Source organism: Montipora capricornis, chromosome 14 (assembly GCF_036669925.1).
Source record: "Montipora capricornis isolate CH-2021 chromosome 14, ASM3666992v2, whole genome shotgun sequence".
Lineage (NCBI taxonomy): Eukaryota > Metazoa > Cnidaria > Anthozoa > Scleractinia > Acroporidae > Montipora > Montipora capricornis.
The window spans coordinates 29,852,223-29,859,722 of NC_090896.1; positions in this window are offsets into that span (position 1 = coordinate 29,852,223).

The following is a 7,500-nucleotide window of genomic DNA, read 5'->3' on the forward strand; positions in this document are numbered from 1 at the left end:
GACAGAATACTGGCGATAGAGGGTATTCTACAATAACTGAGGAACACACAGTTGAAAACTTGACCACTTTGTTATGTTTCTAACGGAAAATACAGTTTTTTTGACATCTAAAAGGTTATAATTTTTTACGGACTGCGTTTAAATGTCATCTTAAAAATAGAAAACAGCTACGAAACCCTGGGAGCGCTGCATAACATTCAAAGAATACAATGCAAAAGCGCTATAAAACGCGCAACGCTTATTCCGCTGCCAGAAGCCTGTTGGTCGTTTTGCCTAAGAAATCGAATTTTGGCTTTGTAATACCTAGTAATATCATTTGAAGTTACATAAATTGCTGCAGTAAAAGGAAATCATGCGCTGTTATTACTACTTTTGAGTCCGATTTTTGGACCCAAAAATTCCACCCTTGATTTAATGTTTGGACTCAGCCCGACACGAGTGTTGTTAAATTTTTGAGTCCGATTTTCGGAACCAAAATTCTACGTTTCCCCGACGATCTCAGCCCAACGCACCTTTTGATAACTTTTGAGTCTGATTTTCCGACCGAAAATTCTACTTTTCTTCTTATATATCTGCCCACCACGAATATTCATACAGCTTTTGAATCTGGACCCAAGTGAACTTTGTGATTCGAATTTCCAATATTCGTATTCCTAAAATTACGCACAAATTACCTACATATCTTGTGTTACTGATTTAGTAACACTGTCCATAAACGCTTTGTGCGTAAAACATCACTGAAGCGAACTATCAGTCTGGTTGTAGTCAAAATAAAGACTAGGAAAGGCATAACACGTAAGGGCCATCATGACAATAAGAAAAACCGCTACCAAAACCTACTTTCCTTGCCTTTGAGCGTTGCTTCTCAGGATAAGCTCTAATTTAATGCCCTTTGGGCGTGCTACACGTTTTTTTAACATTAATTCCGTGAGTAAACATGAGTTTACTTTTTCGTTGAACTGACAAGTGTTGCACATTGATACTGAAACTTCAAAATATACTTATTCGATTTGTCAAGCAATCAGCAGAAAAAAATGTTTAAATTTGATTAGAAATCTTTACACTTTTTATAATCAACATGCAACATCTTGGCGCTATTGGGAGATTATACCCAATGAAAGCCATCGAGGTTGTTTAAGAGTTTTTAAGAGAGGATCTTGTTTTAGGCCTTAACACATCAACTGCATTAAAAGCGGCAATTAAAAATGGCAGATATTGTGTTGTCAGTGATAGAGCAAACTTTGAATGCATAAATTTTATGTAGCCGAAGAAACAAAGGAGTTAAGGAGCGTATCAGTTACAAGTTGTTAAAGAGAGAGGACATTCAACTCTTTGTGTCAGTTGAAATCTCTTGAGTTATATCTTCTTTATTCTTATGTTATTTTTCATTTTTAAGTTTATAGATTCGTAATTGAATCTTTTGAATGCAGAAAACAACGAATTCATAATGAATGTAAGGGATTAAACGACTCTATGCACTGTTATGTTGAAATTTAACTGATAGTACCAATTAACCAAGCTTCAAGGTTGCCATTTTCTGCACCTATGGCATTGTATCAATTGCAATCCTGTGTCGTCCAAAACAATTACTCGACGACTTAGGCGACTTTAACGCCATCAACTTTACGCCAAGTCAAACATAATGTTTTGGCTCCAAAAATGGATTCCAACTAGTGTTATCCGTTGGCAAAATGGGCATTTCACGTGAATAGAAATCGGAATTAAGATTGCTCTGAAAATAGGACTCAAAACTTTGCATCATCGTCCACAATTCACGGTAGACTGGAAGTTATCCTTATCCTTATCCTTATAAGCCGAGTATTTTGGGTCGAAAAATCGGGGTAAAAAAATAAGCATCGTCGGCCACAATCAAACAAGGGTAGACTGAAAGAAAAATTTTGGGTCCGAAAATCGGACTCCAAATAATTAATATCCGTGATCGTTCGCAACCCATAAATGGTGGACTGAAAGAAAAAATTTGGTTCCGAAAATCGGACAAAAAAATATCCATTGTTGGCCACAATCAAAACAAGGTGCCTCATAGTAATAGTCTTAATTAGAAAAAAAAAAGTAAGAATTTTGGGTCCAAAAATAGGACTTAAGTCAAACTGATTTTTTCTGAGGAAAAAAAAAATTGAAACTGTAATACATCCTGCGGAATCCATTTAAAGTCCGCGTAAAATTGACCAAGGAGAGCGAGTTTGATTTTTAGGTGAAATCATTCCGACAGAATATAGACAATAACTTGCATCTTAAAAAAGACTGAGCTCAAAAACATAACATATCGCAATTTTTAGCGGAATTTTCCTTGAATGGAAAAGGACGATTTAGTTTGGAACGCCTTACATCCCAATTTCTGTTTGTTTAAGTTGTAGCGGCATCGCTTGAATTACGACGCATATTGTTATATGCGCCATGTTATAAACGCCATTCGCATACAAATAAGTGGCTGGGTATATCCTGCAGTTTAGCTTTTTCTCCCTCACAGTTAGATCCTGCTTCAACTAATGTGCTCAAGCATTCTATTGAAGCCCTGGCCCCAGCCATCACCTCGATTGTCAATGCTTCTCTGCTATCTGGTGTATTTCCATCCTCCCTTAAAAAAGGTGTAATTCACCCTTCGATCTAGAAGCTGTCCCTTGACCGTGAGGCACTATCCGAGTTATCGCCCTATCACAAATGTTGCATTTCTATCGAAGATACTCGAACGTGTGGCTGTTACGCAAACGCTGAACTATCTTATACCCAATGGGCTTTTAGCCAAGTTTCAGTCTGCGTATCGATGTTTCCACAGCACAGAAACATTACTACGTTATTACGAGTGTTTAACGGCATCCTTGTTTCTATTGGCAACCACCGGGATGTTGTACTTGTTCTGCTAGATTTATCGGCGGCGTTTGACACCATTGAACGTTCTGTTTTACTTAGTCGTTTCGAACACCGTTATGAATTTGATGGGAAGGTGTTAAACTGGTTTAGATCATACCTGATTGGTAGATCCCAGCAAGTACTAATTGCGGATGTCAGATCAGCCGATTATCCTCTTCAGTATTGTGTTCCTCAAGGGGTCTGTCCTGGTGCCATTTTTGTTTTCTTTGTTTTTTGCCCCTCTGGAGAATGTGGTGCAAGCCCATAGTTTCAATGTAATGACTTATGCAGATGATACACAGTTATATGTGTCCTTGGGCTCGTCTGATGATCGTCCTGCCGTTCTATCTAAGTTTGAAGCTTGTGTGAAGGACATTCTCATCTGGTGCACCTCTAATGGTTTGGCATGCAACCCCGACAAGACGGAAGTAATTCATCTATGCTCTTGTTTCCATAGAGTCTCCATAGCATTACTCTTCCTGGTATTGATGTTATCGCCAACACCAGCTGCCCGAGATCTCGGAGTGCTTGTTGACTCACATCTGACGTTGGCTATAAACATGTTAACAGTGTATGCAAGTCCGCATTCTTTTCAATTAGTAACATTTGTAGGATTAGGAAATATTTAGACCGTGATAATTGTGAAAGACTTGTGCACGCGTTCATTTCATTGAAACTTGATTCCTGTAATAGTTTACTAACAGGTCTCCCAGATAAGGAAATCTCAAAGCTCCAGCGCGTGCAGAATGCTGCAGCGAAGCTTATTGTTGGTGCTGCAAAGAATGAACATATGTCACCCATATTACAGCAACTACACTGGTTGCCTGTAAAGTTCAGAATTGAGATTTTGATGCTAACTTATAAAGCTCTTAACAATCAAGCTCCCGATTACATTTCTGAACTATTAACTTTGTATAAGCCTTCTCGTGCACTTAGATCTTCCTGTCAAATGCTTCTTGTTGAACCTAAAACTAAAACTAGGTTTTATGGCGACAGATCGTTTGCTGCCAGTGCCCCTAAACTTTGGAATGCACTACCAGTATACATTACGAATTCTGAATCACTCGATATTTGTAAGAATAAAGTTAAAACAAATCTGTTCCGCCAGTGCTATAGAGTATAGAGATCATATTATATCTAGTGTATAGAGATTACTATTATGTATAGTGTATACACATTATTTGCATTATTATACAGTATATAGATTTTCTTGCTTTTCTTTAGAAATTTATTGCAATTTTAGAGTTTCTCATACTGCATGTAATTTGAGTGTAGGATTGTAATTTGAGACATTGGTTGTAAAGCTTTGAGAATTTTGTAATCTAAATATATATAACAATTATTCCATGAGCCCGAGTTGGATATGAAGTGATAAAATAACCAACGAGCGCGTAGCGCGAGTTGGCTATAATCACTTCATATCCAACAAGGGTGAATGGAATAATTGTTTTAGTAAATTCTCAAACCGGGTTTTGCCGCCGATTTTTATTTCCACAATTTTACAAAGCGTCCGGAAAGAGAATCTTGGCGCACTATTTTCCATATGACGTAAAACTTCGACTATTGGCTCATAGTCGGAGTTTTTTAGCCAATCAAAAAGCTAGAAATGCAATAGTCGGAGCTGAAAAATTTACTAAATTATATTATATATTATAATTGTACTTTATTGACGCGTGTAAAGGTTAAGTATGTCCTAGTAAATAGTTTGCCGGAAAGAATCCGATTGAGTGTTCAGGCTTGGTTTCTTCACTTTATGAACAAAATCTCATTAATTAAACAATATAAGTCTTCTTTGGTGAGGTCGCCTATATTTTTAACTCGGTGCTCGTTGTTTGGTTTTAACGAGGAAGCTTACGAGGAAGCTTACGCAAGCACAACGACGCCGCCAACGAGAACGTCGACTAATAACATTATTTCCCGTTATTGTAATAGAGCGAGTTTCAATCGAGTGTCGTAAAACCAAAACCAAAGTAATTACTTTGGCCAATCAAAAAGGACGGAGACGATCCAGTAAACCAATCAAAGCTTGAAGTAATTACACGTAGCCGACACAAAACGCGGGAAAATGTGCACGCGCTAGCCGCGATTGGTTTTAGTTTCACTTCTGATTGGTTGAAAAAGTGGCGCGAGAACTTTGAGCCAATCACTGAGTAAAGTAATCATAGAGCGGTTTTCAATTGAGTGTCGAAAGTAATTAGATAATTACTTTGGTTTATGATTACTTCACTCAGTGATTGGTTCAAAATTCTCGCGCCATTTTTTCATCCAATCAGAAGTGAAACCAAAACCAATCGTGGCTCACGCGTGCACATTTTCCCGCGCTTTGTGTCGGCTACGTGTAATTACTTCGAGTTTTGATTGGTTTGCCAGATTGTCTCAGTCCGTTTTGATTGGCCAAAGTAATTACTTTGGTTTTGGTTTTACGACACTCAATTGAAACTCGCTCTAAACCAAAGCAATTCGCTAATTACTTTCGACATTCAATTGAAAACCGCTCTAACTCGTTTTAACCCCAAGTCGGGTAAATGAAAGTGAAAGATGAAGGGCAATAACAAACAGCATTTATTTTTAATTTTCATCAAAGTTTATTGATTATACTGTACAATATCAATTGAAAAGCAATTTACATAATTTTGGAAAATCTTTGAAAATATGATAGTAAAACAGTAACAGGAACATTCGATGAAAGCAACATTTCGTCGTCATCTTTTTAATCCATGTGGTTCTTTCCATGGTACCTTGAAATACCATAAAATAGGAACAAAACTCGCTTATTATATTCGGATAGCTGATTATTATTATCTGTGAATAACTTTTGTAACAATTATCGAAGATTGTTTAATAATGTTGATACTGAGACTATTCTGTCGCTTTCGATGCTCCTTGTGACTTCCTGCCTCGTGACTCAGGTTACCCAGAACAACTCGCGAACTCGGTGTAAAATACCGATAACACCTTGCGCGCCCTGTTAAGCAATGCCCATAACCACCTTGCGTGCTCGGTTGAGCAAATCGAGATTGCTTTTCCCTCAACAATGTCTACCAACTTACATATTAAGGACGGTGCCTACTAATTCAAAGGTATTTTTGCGCGGTTTATTGAGTATGCGGGAAAAGCAGATCTTAACAAGTGTTATTGAAATCAACAAGAAAATTGGGGGTAACCACGCATTTTTGGAAGATAATTAATCAACAATAACTGCAAAAAGCTTTTCATACAAATCAATATATGGCGTTCTTTTCCAAATTGAAGCTTAATTATCTCTGAAAAATGCGTGGTTACCCCCAATTTTCTTTTTGGATACCAAGAGCACTTCGTAAGTTCTTCCGCGCAAAAATATTAAGAAGCGCCACCCATACGAAATCCGAGTATCTCGAGATGCGCAGAACGTATGTGCAATAACAATAGTAGGCACCGTCCTTATGTTACATAATTTCCCTTTTTATGCGGGGGCTTCTATGTTGCCTCCTCGGGTTTTGGGCCAAAGCCCTGAGGGAGCAACATCCTCAAATTTGGTTAATTCACGTTGTCGTCAGGACGAGGACGGCAAAGAAATGTATCAAAATGCAAAACGCACGTGCAGGGCGTGCAGTGGTACTGTTTTTGCTAATTAAACCCATTGTTTTTTGGCGTTCTCGTAGCCGTCGTCGTCGTCTTTGCGTAATCTCCCTATTTAAAGAAGTGCTTCCCAATTGCAGAAAAAAGGTGTTCCTCAATACGCTGGTGCTGCGTCACACAAATCTCATCGAAAATTGTACACCACGCATTGTTGGTTAATTAGAGATGGTTTAAAGGCCTTCACCCATTTTGCGGCTTTTGAACACTGGTTGAATATTGTGGCGGTTTAGTATTTTGAATGGGCTAAAAGTTGCATGAGAGCTGCATGTACAATTTGTAAGAGACCTTAGAAGTTGACGAATATCGCAAAGGAAGTGGAAAAGATACTTTGCATACAGAGTGGATGTGGGGCAAATATCATGGAGTTCGAATATAGTTCGTTATTAAAAACTGAAATACGGATATCAGATTTCCAGCATTTTGACTTGTTTTCCGGACCGTCACAGGCTTTCTGTTCACATATTATACCTGCTTTACCTAATTTAGTCAAGAAACGCGTCAGTAATAAACCTAGCTGAAAACATTTTTGCAGCTCTGAGAAAAACACTGGAAAATTTGGACCATTTACAGACTTCATAAAATGTCTGTAAATAATAAATTTACAGACTTTAACACTTAACCCCATAAATATAAAATCTTTGTAAATTTATTTTACAGATATTTTACAGAGTTTTGTTGAGTAAAGCTCTATAAAATGTCTGTAAAATGTTTATAAATTATTGGAGCTACAACAAGAGGAAATACTTGAAATTTACAGACTTTATAAAATCTTGCAAAAATGTCTATAAATCGAAAATTTACAAAGATTTTACGCCGTTTGGTCATGTCTCATAAAATGTCTGTAAATTGCGCTCTATCATCATGCGTGTCTTGTCTAAGTTACCAAATGGTTTTGGATCTGTATGCCCTATTCACGATGATTTTGAGTGTCGAATATTTATTACTTAATTAAATTATGTGGGAAACTGTTGAATTAGCCCTGCATGTTGCACTGAGTTCGGTTTATCAAAAGTT